The sequence below is a fragment of the Macrobrachium nipponense genome, chromosome 41, assembly GCF_015104395.2.
Source record: "Macrobrachium nipponense isolate FS-2020 chromosome 41, ASM1510439v2, whole genome shotgun sequence".
NCBI classification, from domain to species: Eukaryota; Metazoa; Arthropoda; class Malacostraca; order Decapoda; family Palaemonidae; genus Macrobrachium; species Macrobrachium nipponense.
Genome location: NC_061102.1, coordinates 19,663,096 through 19,678,095, shown reverse-complemented (window position 1 = coordinate 19,678,095; position 15,000 = coordinate 19,663,096). Strand labels below are relative to the sequence as shown.

General features: G+C 35.6%; 1 protein-coding gene across 1 annotated transcript in view; it reads right to left on the bottom strand.

The window, feature by feature from the left end:
• Window positions 1-15,000, bottom strand: part of LOC135212564 (growth hormone secretagogue receptor type 1-like) — a 166,737-nt gene that overhangs the window by 150,881 nt on the left and 856 nt on the right.

Genomic DNA, 15,000 nt, shown 5'->3' with positions numbered 1-15,000 from the left:
TCCTTTTTTTTCTTCTTCTTTTTCTATCTGCGAGTCGATCAAACTTCTGAGGGGAAGAGAGTTGCCCCAATTAAGATGCCCACCGGAAATTCGTCTCTAACAACACGAGCACAGACAAATAAGACGAGTAACGAGTTAATATTGTGATTATGCAAATTTCTGCATTGTGTTTCGAGGTCAGAGATATCAATATATTTCAGCTGTGAAACCTAATTAATTAAATGTCTTTGGGAGCTTCCTCAAGGTTAATTTTGCGCAATCTATGAGGATGATTCAGATTAATGGTTTCGTGTCTTAAGTTAAAAATGCGCCTAATAACACTGTATAAAGCCATCAGCTATGACCGGCAGCTCTCCAGTTGCTCACTAGATGCGGAAGAGTGAGGGTGCGTCCCATGACTCCGGAAAGTGCTGCCAGATGTACGATTCATAACTAAATTTAACCTTTAATAGAATAAAAACTAATGAGGCTAAAAGGTTGCATTTTCTTATGTTTGATGACTGGAGGGTGGATGCTCAAAATACAAATTTAGAACCCTATTACCTTAGTAGTTATTTTTATATCCGAGGGGACAGAATCAAGTACGTACGGACAGACAAAGCCTACACGGTAGTTATCTTTTAGAGAAAACTGAAAATGCGTTATCTGGAATTTGAGACAATATGAAATGCCGTTTTTCCATTTCAAAACAAAAGCTGAGCATGTTGTGATATTGACGTGGTAATACGATTACGTGGAGCAGATTGCCAGCGGTATTTTCGAAATAATGTTGTATTTATTTAAAAAGATATATTTCAGGTGCAACTTGTGCAAAGGCTATTTATAATCGGAACTTTCCAACCATCCCTTAATATGTACAATTATGCGGTTAAAGTGGATTATGTCTTAAAGAATATTTATTCAATAAGGTTTACGGCAGTATATGAAGTGGATTCACGTAAGGAAACGTTAGTTGCTCAATCAGACATTCGAAAGATTTTCTCTGAACATTATTCTACAACTACTAGAATTATTCATCTGGATTCCCCAGACTTCACCTCCGACTAGGTATGAAGTTGCATCATGCTTAATATTAAAGAAAAATAAAGCCTTTTAATTACATTTCTTTTGTATTAACTCTTAAAATAACCCGGCTGAAGAGAATATCTTGTGGCAGTATATTAATGATGAAGCTGTAAGATAACAAATAGCACAGTGTGAGTACAGTATTGATTTTGACCATATACTGGGAAAATGTGTCAATGTCGTATTCATTACTAGAGCCTTTTGCTACTGGAGATGAGGGTAGCATTAATCCATACGAAAGATCGCATGATATAAACTGTATGTGATAGGTGTATTGATGTTTTTCTAACACACACACACATATGTAAATATATATATATATATATATATATATATAATATATATATATATATATATGTGTGTATGTATATATATATATATATATATATATGTGTGTGTGTGTGTGTGTGTGTGTGTGTGTGTGTGTGTGGTAGGTGTAGGTGTAGGTATATCCAACATGCCGAGAACAGAATAGAATTTTGTTCATATTTTGAAGTATCAGATTCCTTCTGGTCACGTGAATATGAGTATAAGTGAAATAAAATTGAACTGCATGCATGGCTTGTTTTGAAATAAAGGATTGAAAGGGAAATGAAATGCCGTTAGAGCTCACTTGTTTAGAGATAAAAGATAGGAAATGGAAATAAAGTTTAATAAATGTAATTGAATGGTAGGACATAAAAATAAAAGACAGGAAATTGAAATAAGTGATAGGAAATAGAAATTAAAGCTGGGGAAGTAGAATTGTATGATAGGAACTCCTGAGTTAAATGATAGGAAGTAGAAGAAATGGGTTAGTAAGCTTTGAGGTACAGGAGGCTTTTAAGTAAAAGTGAGGTACATGAAATTGAAAGATCTGACTTATAAGTCAACATAAACCACAGAAGTGGAGTTACATGGCCCCGCCTGCTTATTATTATTATTATTATTATTATTTTTATTATTATTATTATTATTATTATTATTATTATTCACAAGAATAACCCTATTCTTATGGAACAAGGCCCACATTGTCCATTGACTTGAAAAAATGCTTCCAAAAAAGATGGTGTTAACCCGAAAGAAGTTACGAAAATAATTGGAAATACAGAACGTAAAGGAACTAAAAATGAAAGGGGAAATCTACTTAAAAGAGCTGTCCAGCTTAGAAGCAAAGTTGGGTCCAACAGAAGTCGATTCAGAGTGAATCGCTGAAACCGAGGCAAATGAGAGAAAGAGAATATATCAGCCCTGGGTAATGTTTGCAGCCAGTGAAGACCCATGTTTGTGGAACTCGTAGATCTGCTCTTTTGTAATTCAACGAGGCTGCTAATGTCAAGAAAGGAACGGGGAAACGAGGGAATTTGGTCTACTTGTGTACACCAGATAACCAGAATGTTCTGTCTATTTTGTATCTCAACATGGGCCTCCAGAAGACATTTTCCACTTTGTTGGATATCAGAAATTGTTTGAGGAAGAGGCTTCTGCTGTTGTTGAATATATCTGGCCGAGCATCTCAGCTTTTACTGATATAGTAACTAAAGATATCGACGATCGTTTGTCATTTGTGTATATCCATATTATAGCACTTTACACGCCCAATATTAAATAAATAATAAAATAAAAATAATTAAAATAAATATCCCTTATATATATATATACATATATATATATATATATTTATATATAATATATATATATATATATAATGTTGTGTGTGTGTATGTGTGTGTGTGTGTGAAGATAAAAGGCCCATCAGACACTATTTGAACGTTGCAGCCGTATATCACTGGTAAAATATTTTACAAGTGATCAGGGCATAGAAGGAAGTGCTCGAAATATGTGGCTACAACGTTCAAATAGTGTTTGATGAGCCTTTTATCTTCATAATATACTATTGTATCACAGTAAAAGACGCATGTATATAATGGTGTGTTTGTAAATGCATTTAAGTATATATATAATGAGTGTGTATTTATAAATGTATATAAGTAAATTCTGTAAATTGCAATACTGAGTACGACGCTGTGAAAGGTGTTTACTTCCATAGAAGATTCCCAAGTTTAAAGAGGAAATTCTGCATCAGTTATTATCATGTTGAAGTTACCTGTTCCTGATCTTCGTCTTGGCGATGTGAATGAAAGTCTCCATTATGCCAGTAATCAAACCCCACGAAAAGAAAAAAAATGTTATGTTTACTGCAGCTATAATGCCGTTCAGTCTTAATTCCATATTCAGTCTTTCTCCTGAAATATTCCCCAGTCATTTCTTGATTGAAATGTTTACTTTTTCCTCTAAGGATTTTTATTGTCGTTGCGCCTTGTGAGGAAGACACATTACCAGTGTCTTTCATGTTTAGAACTCGGTCGTTACGCTTCCATTTGTGTAATGAAAGGATATTAAACGAATCTGTCTCTCTCGCTCAGCCTATGATGTATATTTTTCACCTTGAAGGCAGCAAAATCTCCGGAGTCTTTGCTGCGTTGCGTGATTTTTCTTCTCTTTATGATTTCATCGGGTAATGAATACTTACGAGAATCAAAGGTTTACGAATGAGCCTTTTTATTTGCAATTTAATTAGTGCTTTGCACTTACGTTACTACCCAGAATACTCGAACAACAACAACAAAATGTGGCATTTACGTTTGTACGCTACGAAGATGTTACGTCTGTGTGTGTGAGCATATATATATATATATATATATATTATATAATATATATATATATATAATAAATATATATACACATTAATGTATATGATAATATATATATATATATAGATATATATATATATATATATATATATACATATATACTTGAAGAGAGAGAGAGAGAGAGAGAGAGATACCCACGCAATTTCAGCAAACCTAAACTGCGCCTCTCATCTAAGGTAGAGCAGAAACTCACTGATATGCAACCCGAAGAAACTTTTGTTTAGCCTCTTTAATGAATAGCCCAGAAATGAAGACATCAACATTTCTGGCTTTTTTTTTTATGGTTGTGATATATTAACACAACTCCAGCATTATATTGAGAGGAGAGGAAATTGAATGAGGAGGGCGTCAGGGATAGATCTGGTTCTTAAAAAAAAAAAAAAAAAATTAGGGCGAAAAGTATTGGATTATGGAGGAAGAATAGAATAGCTGTTGTTTACAGTTCACGAAGAAAACGGAAGACACAAATGAAGACTTTGTACAATGAAAGTGAAGGATTATCAGAATAAACGGAAGAAGCGGTTTGAGAAAGTGATATCATAGTCAAGATATAAATTGAGAATGTATGAAATAGCGAATAAAAAAACAATTATAGGATCGTTTAATAATGGTAGCATATGAAGACCATACTGAGCCAAGCTTGCTGTATGAGACTGTTACATGAGCATTTAATGAATGAGAAGGAAACGTCGCTCTGATTAACGGTTTGCAAGAAGTGTATTTTTACTCTTCTCATAGCCGCGCGGGTTCTGAAAATGAAACAGCTGCGCATGCCTAACGGATCTTCGGTTAAAAGCCCAGTCGGTATTGTCTTAGCCTGCCACCTCGATGGCCGCGAGTTCGATTCTCGAGCATTCCATTGAAGTGTGAGATATGTGTATTTCTGGTGATAGAAGTTCACTCTCGACGTGGTTCGGAAGTCACGTAAAGCCGTTGATCCAGTTGCTGAATAACCACTGGTTCCATGCAACGTAAAAACACCATACAAACAAACAAAAATCTTACGTTAAATAGCTTTAGAAATAGCCACTGCCTTGAAGAGAAAGGCTTTTAGAATCATGAGTGAATAATTCGTAGAAAAATCTGAACAAGGAAAGCGATGAAGGCAAAATGATATAGTCCTGTGTTTGAAGAATAGATTAGTTTTATCTGACTTCTGTATTGATACTGATATTATTGATAGCATTGGTCTTGTTGATGGCGATACTATCATTGTGGTAAAATGAGTTTGCTGTCGTAAGTTCGTGGTACTGTTAGATGAGATGACAAAGAGATTAGGAGGAGTGTGTCCTTGTCTGCCTTTTCTGCAGCTAGGTAACATTATTGTTTCACATTTAAAAGTTAGTTGTATATGACTGTTTATCAAAGTGGTAATCGTAGCATATACAATTGAGGTCATCATCAAGGATCTATTTATCCTTCCAAGCATATTTCTGCTAATTTCCGATAAAGTTTTATTTTTAAATGTCTTTTTTTTTTATTTGAATTAATGTTTTGCTAATTGTACATGTGATGTCACTAGCTTGATCCTATTGTTTTGATAGCTTACTAGCCTCCTCTAATTAGAATAAAAAAATAAAAATGTATTGGCATCTGTTGAACGGATATAAAAGCTTATTGAATATCAATGCCATTCTAATCAGTCACTCTTTAGCTCTGCACATCGTCACTCGTTTTTGCTTTCCCGCTCTGATGAAGAAAAGAACCAGTTGCCAGCCTGCCGTTTGCTGTAATTACAGTTGAAAGCTATAATTAACATGTCATTAAATCAAAATTCCATGCTGCATATCATTCAATTGAATATTAGAATATAGTTTTCATTTACGTCTTTTTATTCATTTCTGTAATTCATTCGCTATGTATCAATCTGTTCTTCATTTGTGTTTCTAACTCACTCGCCACTTTCCCATTTTATTTATTATTTTGTTTTATCTTTTGTTTTTGTTGTAGTTGTCCAGTTCCATATCTGACAATTCCGGCCACCGTTCGGCACAAAGGAATTCTGTTTTCCACTTGTTTGTTCAGCCGCATCTCGTCCCTTGATCCTGAACTAGATGTAATTTTTTTTTCCTTTTTAACGCACGAGCGTGAATCTCTCTCTCTCTCTCTCTCTCTCTCTCTCTCTCTCTCTCTCTCTCTCTCTCTCTCTCTCTCTCTCTGGTCCACTCCCTTTTCAGCTACGAACTAAGTGAAATTTTATCAGAAGAGCCACGACGAGCCTCCTCCTCCTCCTCCTCCTCCTCCAGATATTCCTGGTTGACCGTTTCGTGACTCTGCTTAACGATACTCTTGAGAGATACGTGGAGAAGTATTTTAAGGAATCTGTCATTGAATCTGCATTACGTTAAATGTAAAGAAAATGTTTCGGATTTACTCGCACGTGTTCGGGTAGTTTTTCAAGCTGAAATATAAGGTTATAGGGTACCTTGCTAGCAATTATGGATACGTGTATGTCAGTCAATGTTTATACGACTCTTTTTGCACATACTTGAACTGGGAGGCATTTTAATGCCAATTTTACTTCAACGTGCACCACAGATAAACACAGAAACGTGATTGTATGCGCGCGTATGTATGTATTTGTATATATTATATATATAATATATATATATATATATATATATATATATATATATATATATATACATACACATACATATTCAGATATGTCGTTCTTTTAAAATCTAGAACATAATTAAAACTATATTTTAATTTCAAATGAAAGTAACTCAAATTCATAAATAAACTTACAACTGAAAACGTAAAAATCAAACATTTAAAAATTATAACTGTTTAAAAATCTGTACGAATAAAGCAGATGAAACAAATAAGAATTGGATAAAACAAATAAAAAATGAGATAAAACAGATAAAACATTATGCAGTTCACCACACTCACGATCGACGCTCGAGTGAGGTTGATGGAAAAAAATGGCCATCAATATTTTTTTGACACCAATTCGTGGCTTTGACGATGCCCCACTTGTGAGAAGTGATCGCAAACAGTTGTAAGCAATTTTGACATTTGGTTTATCGGTCGTAAGGGACGCTGCCACAATTGCGCTGATGTCTGCAAGAGGGAGGTAACTGCTTATCTTATAGTACTTTACTTTTGGACTTGAGAAAGTTAGCGATGGTGTACTTCCTGATGCGTGTTTTGATGGCTTTTTTCGGTCATAAGAGTAACATAGAAAAGGGTTGATTTAGGGGATTTTTTGTAAGGTGTTTCTAGTTGCCTTCAAGAGTACGTCTATAACAAATACTCAAGAAAATTTAAATGCATCCTGTATGATGAAGAAAGTGAAGACATGGTGTACGTAAATATGAATGAATAATAAAAGCTTGATTATTTTATCGTCTGATACGATAATCAGTATATATCTAGTTGCCATTTGTGACTGTCTCAAAATTCTAAAAAAAAAAAACCGCGAAATGTCCATTAAAAGTAAATCTTTTACATTTCCAAATGGCAAGAATTATCTTAGAATACTTATTGAATTGCATTCAATAGCTTTTGTGGTAAGAGCAAAGATTGAATCAGTGTACCGAGTGACAACTGTATCATTAGACTTTTCAGAGTCACTTGACAACTCTTATTTATGAGAGCAGTATATAAGGATCTTTTACACGTATTCTGAAACATCCTTTTTGCGTCATCTCTGATAGAGAACTTGAAATCAGACTTCAGGGAATGTGTCTAATGACGTCAGCATTAACAGTGAAAAGTCTAAAGGAAAGATTATCTCTTTCCCTTGTTATGTTTTGATGTAGTTACCTGTTCATGCACATGACATCTGTACAAATAATACCACCCAGCTCCCATAAAAGGATATTGAAAGGAAACTTTAAGAAAAAATAGAATGGGAGATTTAGGTTTAGAAAAAGTAAGTTTGCAGCTGACAATCCAAGCTCCTTTAGATCACTGAAGAAGTCTATATATTTTTTCTGGTATAGTGGTTAGTGTCATGGATTGCCAATCAGTTGTCGTGGGTTGGCGTCGCCCCCAGGCTGATGAAAAATCACTAGCTCTGTATCATGATCAGTTACTGCTGCAGTGTGGGTTCTGCGGTGGGAGGTTGAAACCAACATTCTTTGGAAGCTTGAATTTCACGTCAGTGGTCCCTGGTTGCTTGTTCCATTTGAATAGGTTTCATCTACTGAAATAACAATAATGATAATTCCTTTTATGTCAGAATGTAAGTGGATATTATGAGTTTCAGAGTCATTTTGATCATTTAATCTTCTTGTCAAACCTCTGATGTTTGAAACATCGATATCTTTTAGCGTGTTAGTTGTCTCGCGATTTTTCTCAATTTAAGAGACTGATTATCCTTCCACTTGAGTAACATCCCGTACGGGGTAGTGCCGTCAGTGCTCCACATGCGGTGCACTGTAGGCCTTCCTTAAGCTAGCGGGCCTTTGGCCCCTAGCTGCAACCCATTACGTTCCATTTACTGTACCTTCTTTCATATCATCTTTATTCCATCTTACTTTCCACCCTTTCTTAATAATTGATTCATAGTGCAACTACGAGGTTTACCTCCTGTTACACCTTTCAAACCTTTTACTGTTAATTTCTGTTTTAACGCTGATTGACCTCATAGGTTCCAGTGCTTGGCATTTGGCTTTAATTCTACATTCAGTTCACTTCACTTGAGGAACAGAAACCGTGAGAGTAAGGGCCCAGCTATGCAACGGCATTTGCTTAGAGATGCAGTAAGTACCATTACACCATAACTATGGTTTTATCCCTTCCTCATCTCATCTGGAGTAAATAGGAGTATTTAACCCAATTCCCTTGTGGATATAAGGCTACCTATACATTCTAAATAAGCAGTATTACCTGGTTAATGGTTAATGAAATCGCCAAAAAATACTGTTCGATCTCGAACCGCCGACCGGTGGAACGTATGAATAGCACTTTAGCTGTTCAGTAGTTCCTCGTTGGACAAGTCGGTTATGTGCTCGACTACCGATCTCAGGGTCCGGGTTCGATTCCCTGCTCAGCCAACAAGGATTCGGAGGAATTTATTTTTGGCCATAGAAATTCATTTCTCGATGTAGGTCCCGTTGCTAAGTAGCCAATTGGTTCCTAGCCACGTAAAACTATAACTATCTAATCCTTCTGGCCAGCCTTAGGAGAGCCGTTATTCAGCTCATTGGTCTGGTAAAACTGAGATATACTTGTCTTAGCCATTCAGTCACAGGGTGAACAACGGGAAGGGAATCTCAAGCCAATTGGGTTGACTTGAAACTTTAATGTGTTTACTCCCCACACGGGAGCGAAGCCATGAAACTATAGTTAAGGACAAGATCTTTGCTTAAGATCACAGTAGTTCCTTCCCCTTAAGGTCTCTGTGGCTGAGTGGATCCAAAGTTCACTCAGGTGTTCAAGGATCCCATTGTTGAAATCCAGCTTCTAGCAATATTACCTGATTGTACTGTAGATAGATACCTTCAATTTAATAGACACAGCGACCTCTTAAAATCTCATAATCCTCATACATTTTGCATATGCTTTTTCTGAAAGCCCTTTTTATATTATATGGGAAATAAATGAAGAAGCTTTCTCTTTATCGGTAGGATTCAAATCCATTAAGCTAAAAAGAAATATGATGATTTAATGCCTCTTTTGCGTAAACATATCTAGCAGATATTTAAAATGCGATTTTCCGTAAACATATGAAGCAGATATTTAAATTGAGATTTTTGTATTATAGAGCCACATCTTGCCTTTTGTAAAAGGCAGAAACATTCAGGACAATATCCAGTGTCACCACTTCGTATGCAAAATGTGTGAGGAAATCACTCCATCTTTATCCCGGAATAAGGAGATGGCTCTTCTTGCTCGTGAGGGGAATGATACTGGAGATTACGTTATGACTGTCTCTCTCTGCTTGTACACACGCATGCCATATATATATATATAATATATATATATCTATATATATATTATATATATATATAATTACATACATATAATACATACATATACATACATACAATATAATATATATAAGATATATATATATATATATATTTACTCTTACCATACATACATACATACATTTGTATAAGCACATAACAAACTTACATTCATGCTGACATTTGTTTGCGAATAAGTGTGTATGTGTACGCGTATGCGCTTGTGTGTGTATGTACGCGTGCACGCACGGACAAACACGTGCCTCCAACATTGTTTTACCATTTGAAAAGGCATTATTATATAATATTTCACAGTAACAAATCTGTAAAACCAGGCGTAAGAGCCTGATAATTCGCCAGCAGGAAGTTATTATCGAAAGATAATCTTCTAGTTATGTCAGACGAATTCGATTTAATCCCAGGTGATTTTCATAAACTCCGGCGGCGATTTGTGTTCTCATTAATCTTGACTTCTCATTAAAGCGAAAGAGGAAATCCCGCTACCTCTAAAACAATAGCCTGAAAAAAACAGGAATCCCTAAATTGAAGGAGGAAATTTGTGTATTTGTACATACACACACGCATACACAGCGCATATATATATATATATATATATATATATATATATATATATATATATATATATATATATATATATATATATATATATATATATATATATAACCAGGGAAAAAGGCGGAATCCTTAAATTAATAGAGGAAATCCATATACCTCCAAACCAATACCCTGAAAAAAGCAGGAATCCTTAAATTAAAAGGAAATCCCTCTACATCGAGAACAATAGTCAGGGGTAAACAAAGCAGGGATCCTCAAAGTAAGAGAGGAAATCCCACTACCTCTTCAAACAATAGCCTGGGAAATAAACCAGAAATCCTTAAATTAAAAAGAGGAAATCCCACTACCTTTTAAACAATAGCCTGGGAAATAAACCAGAAATCCTTAAATTAAAAGAGGAAATCCCACTACCTCTTAAAACAATAGCCGGGGAAAAAACCAGAAATCCCTAAATTAAAAGAGGAAATCCCACTACCTTTTAAACAATAGCCTGGAAATAAACCGAAATCCTTAAATTAAAAGAGGAAATCCCACTACCTCTTAAAACAATAGCCGGGGAAAAAACCAGAAATCCCTAAATTAAAAGAGGAAATCCCACTACCTCTTAAAACAATAGCCAGAAAGTGAATGCAGGAATCCTTGAATAAAAAATCGATTATTTTCCTCCTATTCAACTTAATTTCTCCTTATAGCCAAGAAAAAAAGCATGAAACCTTGAAAAAAAATGAAATTATTATTTTCCTCCTATTCAACTTAATATCGCCTGCATCGGAGGAATATCGCAGCTTGGGTCTGCAAACCTGATCAAGGGGATGACAAAAGCAATTGGACTGATCCAGAATGCAGCAATTGTTATGAAGTTCTTTTCCCAGAGAAGAGTCGAGTGTTTGGTTTCTTGAATAAAAATACTAGGAGAGAATATTCGGAGTTCCGAGACTTCCCTTGAAATTTGGGAACTTTAGGATAGATCATAATACGTCAGGGATTTCTTAGCAGTAATAAACACCGGGTGAGTTTGATAAGGCAGAAAACATAGGCATAATTAAGTCAGGATTATTCATAGTTAGGACGCTTATTTCCGAATTGGAAAAGCTTCGGAGATAAAGTTTATGGTGTTTGGCATAAAATCATGCTTCAAATGCATTCCTTACAGGACAAATGTATTTTACATATAAATACTTACATACACACATAGATATGTATATACTTATTATTTTATATACTATATATATATATATATATATATATATATATATAATATATATATATATATATATATATATATATATATATATATTAATTATTACCCTTCCTCTTCCCATTTCATTGACCTCTCTGGCAAGTCGTTGTGATTTTCAAATATCTGACATACTAGTCTCTTCCTGAATTCATTATGGGGCTTCTTTGATGTCTCATGTTTTGACGTAAATTTAGACAATATCATGATGGCGGGTTTAAGAGGATAATGGTTTGGAAAGGGAAAATGATAATTTGATTTGATGAGAGGCCTGAAGGGAATCTGCTGTATGTAGTCTGCAGGAAAATAGGAAAATATCTAAGACCAGATTCACATGGGGCGTCGAAAGTGATTTGTATAAAATTGAGTTGATAGTTCTGTGATAAAATTAGTTTATCTTATATATATAAAAGGGAGAGAGAGGGGGCGGTTTTGCACAAAGTGGGCCAGCTGTATTTCCTTAGCATTTCAATATTTCTTTGGCTAGTTCCGCCAATGTACCTCACTGGATGCACTGCATGCATTACTAAAGGTTCTTTGCAGCGTCCCTTCGGCCCCTAGCTGCAACCCCTTTCATTCCTTTTACTGTACCACCGTCCATATTATATTTCTTCCATCTTGCTATCCACCCTCTCCTAACAACTACTTCTTAGTGCAACTGCGAGGTTTTCATCCTGTTTCACCTTTCACACCTACCTACTCTCAATTTCCTTTCCAGCGCTGAGTGACCACATAGGTCCCGCTACTTAGCCTTTGGCCTAAACTTTATATTCCATTCCATTCCAATATTTCTTTAGGTAAGTATATATAAGATTTCCGCGTAAGCAGATGGAGATATAAATTTGAACTGACAGGAAAGTTTTTGTGAGCTGAATTTGGAAGTAAACATTTGGATGCATGAAGAAGTTGTTGAACCAACTCACCTATTTAGAAGTTAAGCTTGAATGCTGAATACAAATGAGATATAAAAAAAGTTAGAAACCGAGGTGAATAGGTTGCAAAATAGAGTAAGATGAATAGAAACAGTGGCAGATGTGTGGAAAAATTACTTGCATAGTATGTTTTGAGGTGGTTCAGTGACAGAAGGAAACAGAATGATTGCGTGGTAAATTTGTGTAGCATTGTAAACATACCAAGGAAGTAGAAGCGGAGAACGAAGAAGTATATACTGCTTAGATAGGCCGAAAATATAGGCATAGCATAAAACGTTCAGATTTACGTTACTGTCTTACACTTGAAATGGTAATTTAGGACTTGTACCTTGTGTGTGTGAGTGTGGGGGGGGGGGGGGGGGTGCCGGCGGTTAGTAAAATTACTGCACCTCACTGGGCGCACTTTAGGGATTACCAAGGGATCTTTGCAGCGTCTCTGTGGCCCTTAGCTGCAACCCCTTTCCTTCTCCTTTTACTGTACCTTCATTCATATTATCTTCCATTCTGCTATCCACCCTCTCCTAACAGTTGCTTCATAGTGCGACTGCGAGGTTTTCCTGCTGTTACACCTTTCAAATCTACTTACTCTCATTTTTTTTCCAGCTCTGAATGACCTCATAGGTCCCAGTGCTTGGCCTTTGGCCTAAACTCTATGTTCCACTTGTACAGCAGTTCAGAAAGCAGTGTTTGGACCCCAGGGCCTGGCATTGCAGCCCTAGAATACTCAGTCATTCATGAATGGTTGGGATTGTTCTTGTCTAAAGCACTTGCATACAAGGACGCTGTTTTAGCTCTGACTCTGGCGTCGTTCACTCAAATCTGATACCTAATAGTTCTTCCTCACATAACAACACTTGCAAATACAAGTACTTATGATTTTTATTTATTTATTTATTTATTTTTGTGGTAAGGTTAATAAAACACTGGATGAAAGATAAGAAGTTAACATTATGATAGTGATGTGTGTGATGATCACAAGATTGCTTCGTAAGGCTTGTTTAGTCGTTTGATTAGTTCGCCGTAAATCAGTGCCGTTACCAAATGATTAAAATGGAGAACCATCATGCAATATGACGTCTAGAATATGAGTATCTTGATTAAGGAGATTATCTTTCAAATTCTGATAACAGTGCCTTTAAAACAAGTATGTATATTTCCAAGCTAAAAAAATATACCTTTACCAAAATTAAAAAATGATATAGGGTTTCATCAATTACCCCCCAATAAAACAAATCAATCATGAAAGCCAATTAAATAAGCGAGACCCGTTGCGTTATCCCAAATCGAAAAGAGCTGAGGTCATTTCATTGTAAAATCTATCATGACATCTCAGTGGCGTGTTGGTTTGGTCTTGGCCTGCCACCTCGCTGGCCGCGAGTGTTCAGTTCTCGGCCATAACATTGAGGGGTCAGAGATGTGTTTTTCTGGTGATAGAAGTTCACTCTCGACGTGGATCGGAAGTCACATAAAGCCGTTGGTCCCGTTGCTGAATAACCACTGGTTCCATGCAACGGTAAAAACTCCAGACAAACAAACATCGTGCGGGTCATTGTAAACTGAAGTCTTATCCATTACTCCTTAATTAGAGCTTCAAATCATTTACCGAGGAACTGAAATAATTCGTTAATTCTTTACCCCAGCAAATGCTGACGAAGTTGTAGTAGTTATGTGACTGGATATGGATGGATTCCCAGGGGAGGAATGGGAGGAATTGAATGGCCCCTCTTCGCTCGGGGAGAAGGTGAAATGAAACATTGGATTGCTGGTTGGCAAGGATGAAGGGTTCTCCCTTTGTTCGTGTATTTATTTACTCTGATTTATTTGTTCATTTATCTTTTTAGTCCTTTATTCATCTAGGTTTTGTTGGTTTAATGTGTTTTTCGGAAGCAGTAGCTTTTCTGGCAGGGAGAGCAGTGTTGGTAGCAGGTTTTGCTCTTGATTCAGTTTGCTTTGTCATTTATTTATTTATATAATATTTATTTGTTTATTTAGTTATCTTTATTTATTTCATTGTTTATTTCTTCTTCCTTTAGAATAAATAGGAACTCAAGAGTAAAACGAAATATGTGAAGAGCCTGGTAATTTTTGTCATTAACATACAGAATACTATTAAAAAATTTATATAACATTAGACTAATTATTTTCGTATTAAGATGATGATAGTAATAATAATGATAATAATAATAATAATATAATATTATTACTATGTGCGCTGTTTCTAGGATCACAACTCTTCTGCACGAGTCCTGGAACTACTTCAGCCTCTAGTTTTTCCAGATTCCTTTTCAGGGATCTTGGGATCGTGCCTAGTGTTCCTATGATTATGGGCTGAAGTAGCTCCAGGACTCATGCAGAAGAGTGTGATCCTAGAAACAGCGCACATAATAATGAAAATGATGGACTCCTACGGAGGCAGCATGCAACCCGGAACCCCACACTTTAAATACCATCCAGTCGAATTGGAGGACTATGATAGAAAAATAATAATAAAATAAAAATATTATTATTATTATTATTATTATTATTATTGAAGCAAACCAAAAACAAGTTATTACTGAGAACAGCATTACCTA